General features: G+C 36.8%; 1 long non-coding RNA gene across 1 annotated transcript; it reads right to left on the minus strand.

Moving 5' to 3' along the window:
* Positions 1–425: 425 nt before the first annotated feature.
* Glrx-ps9 (glutaredoxin, pseudogene 9) lies at positions 426–5,006 on the minus strand. The gene is made up of 2 exons (XR_010061850.1): positions 4,897–5,006; positions 426–1,684 (listed from the first exon to the last, which is right to left on the minus strand). It is a non-coding gene; the product is annotated as a glutaredoxin, pseudogene 9 (long non-coding RNA).
* Between the last annotated feature and the right edge of the window lie 279 nt (positions 5,007–5,285).

Below are 5,285 nucleotides of genomic sequence, written 5' to 3' on the forward strand. Positions count from 1 at the left end.
CTATTCCATAAAGTAGACAAAAGGATTGAATACATTAAAATTCTATTTTGAATCTGGTGTTATCCGAAAATTGACAGAGAACAAAAGAGAGAGAGTGAGGCAGAGCGAAAATGAGGTAGACAGAAAGGTACAGAGAAAGGTAGAAAGAATTAGAGACAACTGACAGAAAAAGAGGAAGACTGAGTATTACAGCCTAATTTACACCGATACACACATAATCTCAATAAAATCCTTGTGAACAGATTCAAGCCGACATTAAAATTAATCTTCAACCAGGTAAGCTTTCTTAAAATACCAGACATACAAGTGTGTGTGTGTGTGTGTGTGTGTGTGTGTGTGTGTGTATGTGTGTGTCAAATCTACTTCTAATGTGATCTTTGTGGTAGGAAGTTGCATCTTTAACCCAGAAATTTAGTCAAGGTCTAGTCATTATTATTTTTATTTTTTTAGTCACCTGCACATACATCTTTTTAAAGAATGAATCCTTCTCATTGGAGACCTGAGAAGAGACATGCATTTCCATGATTAATAAACATCATTGCAAGACATCAAAGCAAAATATAAAAAATATAAAAGTGTGAATGGAATAAATAGTTTAGGACAGTGCTATGCCAGCAACTTCTTTCATAGACAGTCTTTGAAGGAGAGCACTGAAATTTTGAATTTCATATATGACTTTTCTGAGACTCTGACTAGAATCAACTCACAACTGTTTGGGATTTTCTTGGCAATTAACCAGTTTGTGAACAGAGTTGAATTCATCACATCCTCTGCCATTAATATTGCTACACAGAGGAACAACTATGCTAAAGTTCTTCACCTGATTTTTCAGACAGAATCCTCATACCATTGTGGACTTCTGTGCTTGTGGGAAGGAAAGTTTGAGAACACCATTTGAGAGTTGGAGATGCAGAAGTGTGAAAGGCCTGTGTGTAGATCATACACAACTTCACAATATTCCTCGTTTTAATAATCATTAGGAAGTGGACTCCTGCAAAATGACATCAGCAGAACTGCATGGTAGAAAAACAGTAATTGATTCACTGGAGATTTAGATGCACTGGATTGTGAAACATGGGCTTAAAGGTAGAAACATGTCAGCACATGAAGTATGGATAATCAAATCTGTGTGATCTGTTAAGCTTCCCTACCTCATGTTTTCAAGCAAACAGCATCAAATTTAAGCACTGAGGAATAGAATAAAAGCCATTTTTTTTGAAAATCCAAGTCACAAGAAAATACTGTCCTCCTCCATGATGCACATCAACTCCCAGATGCACTGACCTTCAGCATGCCTGAATGTTTGCTGTCAGCATGGGGTTTACTGCCACCCTTTTCATAACAGCAGAGCTACAATCTGCTTTGGCCACATCATTAGCTCCCCATTCTGTTTTAGGGAGATTAGATCACTGTGTCTGCCTATGAAGTCTTTGATTACCTATAAAGTCCCAAGGGACTATTCTCACTCCAGTGAGCTGTTGTAAGTAATCTTGAATTGAATTGGTGTTGTTAGTGGCTGTGATGTCTACAAATCCCAGAAGACCATGCTTGAAAGGGTGTGGATTGAGGACTTTTTCGGTATTTCTGCAATTTTTGAAGGTGGGCTCGATGAACAGGAAGATTTTCACAGACTGGGTCTTGCAGTTCTCATACTCCTGAGCTGTGCTGTGAGGCTGTACCTTCCCTGAAAAGAACATTCAGTTTAAGGTAATGGTCTATTGAAAAATGCCAATCTCTATGTATTCTTAACAATGCATTATACTTGAAGCCCATAGAAAAGATGGAAGAAAGAAGCTTTTACTTTTTCTAGCTTGCACTCACATTGCTACCAAACCCTCACAGACAATAGAACTTCCTTACTGAAGATTTCACAATATAATAATGACCAGATGAGACATCAAGGCTTGCAGACTGATCAACTACTGGATTCTTGGACTTTCCACATATCCATCCATTGTTAAATTATGTGGTCCACAGCCTGTTATCATTGTGATAAATCCCTTTTATCTGTACAGAGAGATTCATCCTCTACTCTGTTAGGGAACAGCTGCTCATACACCAGGAATCCAGAGAAGACCTTTTACAGCAGTTTGTGTCTGGTAAGAATTTCAGCTCAGTTACAAATTACCAATGCCCCCATTCCCTTTGCATGATTTTCATATGATGCTTTGATTTAGTGCTTCTTATTTCCTATAGTTATTGGCAACAGAACTCAAATAGCAAAAGTAACCTATCAAGGAAATGCAAAGTAATATATTTGCATGAGTGCATAAGGAAGTATTATAGGATTAAGAAGAATTGGAAAACTAGATTTCCTTCCTTCTATGGACCAAGACCAGGAAACCACAAGTAAATAAAAATCTGAGACAAGTTGTCTGGTTTGTTCTTTACTTCAATTATGGGGCTCATAGTAAAAGAGGTCAGGTCTCAAGAGTTGGCACAAATTTCCTTAATTGCTGAGCCAGGTCAACTGCTGAATACCTCATTCATGAACCTGAAGAAAGTCTGTATGCTTCCTGCTATAATATGTACATAAATCTATGTATCATTCATAGGATGGACACTTTTTGCTGTTGGTTTGAAATCAACAGTCTGAACAGACACAGAAATTCTTCTTTCACACATTAATTCTCAGGCTGATGGTTGGTCTCAGAAGTTCAATTCTGGAGTTGCTTTACAAGAATCACTCACTGATCTGAAAGAAACACTTTTTAAATGTTGGGAGATCTTCTAAAACAATATCAACCATCCTTCTCCCTTCCCAGTTTTGAACTGAATCATTCTCCACCAAGAATCTGTAGTCTGTGCTGCAGGCTCCATACCCACAGACTAGTTTGAATCCTGCTCTTAGGACAGCATTTATGATATATTAGCATGATTCCCTTACCACTTTCAACCCCAGTAGAGTTTTTAAATTCTTAATTTAAACTGATGAGTCTAATCTACATCATAACACAGGATTAGATTTGACAGTTCTGCTCCAACCCTTACAATAAGAGATGCTGTGGTATGATGCTGTATCCACTAATGCCCTCATGGATGACTGGCAGTTTAGACAATAAGCATTCCTATCTCATGTATGTATTCCTGTAGTTCTCACAAAACTTCTCCCTTTGGTTGACTTCGATCCAATTCAACTAATACAGCACAAAAGGAAGGATAAAAGTCATGGGCAGGACCTGGGTAGATAGTTCAACCATTTTGAGGACTCACTAAAAGGATAACCCAGTTCCAGGAGGAATTCATGGACCCTGATTGGATTCTGTGGGAATTGCATGTATGTGGTACATAGCACTTACATCAAGCGAAACACTTATGTATAAAAAAATAATAGCAATAATAATGGTAATGATAATAATCTGAACCAAACAACTATCCAAAATAGACACCAAATACTTATTCAAGGCCAACAACATAAAAACTAAGTATAAAAAAGGTTTTTAAAAACATGGAATTCATTATCTCTTCTATGTGGTTCCCACTGCCACTATATTTTAAGAAACCAGAGAAAGATTAGGTCTGACTTTCCTGATTTTTATTTCTAATCCATTGGTGAATGTTTTCATTTCTTCAGAGTCAATAGAGTAATTCTGTTGATTTTCTCATTAATTTGTTCTATGTGATCATTCCTAAAGTACTATATTTTAGGAGTAGCTAAATATATGACCACAAGGATACAGTATGAATTCCTTTTACATCATGAAATTCATATACAGAGTAGGCCACACTAGCCACATCATAGGCGAATCCACATGTGTACCTCTTGCTTGCTGGGAACAAATGTGAATCCCAAGGGCCCTGCAATTCCAGTGATCTATCTGTGCATATGGTTTCTGGGATTACATTATGCAACACTACAAATGAAAATACATGTTTCTTATGAGTTGAAAAACACATTTTATTCTGAAAAATATATATTAATTTTTTTCAAAAGGGGCTTAAATGATAGTCATAATGTAATGTGCATGATATTAAAAGCACTGCAAATTCACCAAAAGAACAAAAATAAATTAAGAATGAATAATAACACTTCCAGCCAAACCAACAATACTAATACCTGAAGCAAACACAACTCAAATCAAAAACAAAAGACAGTAATTGAGCTAAGCAGAATTCTCCTGCTAAAGGTTTAGCACCACAGTCGTACCCTGTGGCTGTCCTTGGGAACATAGTGGAAAGGCAGTCAGTAACCAATTGTAATACATTTTAAAAGGTGAATCTAGCTATGCCTTTTTGGGCCCATTACAGGTCATGGTCTCCCAAAGCTAATATGAGACTTGTACAGAAATTGGTTTCTAGACTTTGAAATTCTCTTGGCTGTTTTCAAATAAGAAACTTGAAAATCCCTCATAACAAGAACAAATTAATCCTCTGAGACACCTCCTGGATGCTCAGAAGCTCTTGATGTGCTTCAACATTTCTTAGAAATCCTCCTATGTTCATGTTCAGCATGAATGGAATTCCAGTCTCTGAATGGAAACTCACTTCCCTTTTCTACCTAGACTACAGCATTTACTTAGCTCAAATTTTTATACTACAAAGGAGATAAACATTTCAAAAATTCATCCTCTCAATGTATACCACTAAATTTATAGCATGTAATTTCTACAATTCAAAGTCTTCCTCATGCATATTTCCTGAAGCCCTTAGCTTTGTTTTGTCTAGTAATGACCTGGTTCAATACTACAATCATGAGACCTGAGCAACTGCGGTTTCATAAAATCAAAATTAAATCACTACACATCTCTGAAATGCTGTTTAAAGTGGGATTCATAGTTACTGTTTTCAAGTCATCCCTATTAAACTTTAAAATGTAAGCATTATTCATTCACAGAATGCTTTCTCAAGAAAGGAGGAGGAATTTTAAATTTTTCATTGAGTTTGGGTTTAACTTACTTGTGGAGAATACACTTCATATCTTGTATAAATCCAACCTGCAACACAAAACACAGAGGAAGTCAATTATTTATGGGTTATGTGTTTGTGTGTGTGTGTGTGTGTGTGTGTGTGTGTGTGTGTGTGTGTGTGTCTGTGTATGTGTGTATGTGTGTATGTGTGAGTCTGTGTGTGTGTGTCTGTGTGTTTGTGTATGTGTGTGTGTGTGTCTAGTATCTAGGTCACTCCACAGTAAATCGTGCTAAGTTTTGGAGAGGCACACTTGTTCAAAGGTACCATGGCCTCCTTTGTTTTGCATGCCTCTTTAGCATATCTAATCACTTCAAATTGCAGTATTTACTTATAACTCTGGGGCACAGACTAAATTCATAATATCCACCAATCTCCAT

The sequence above is a fragment of the Rattus norvegicus genome, chromosome Y (assembly GCF_036323735.1).
Source record: "Rattus norvegicus strain BN/NHsdMcwi chromosome Y, GRCr8, whole genome shotgun sequence".
Lineage (NCBI taxonomy): Eukaryota > Metazoa > Chordata > Mammalia > Rodentia > Muridae > Rattus > Rattus norvegicus.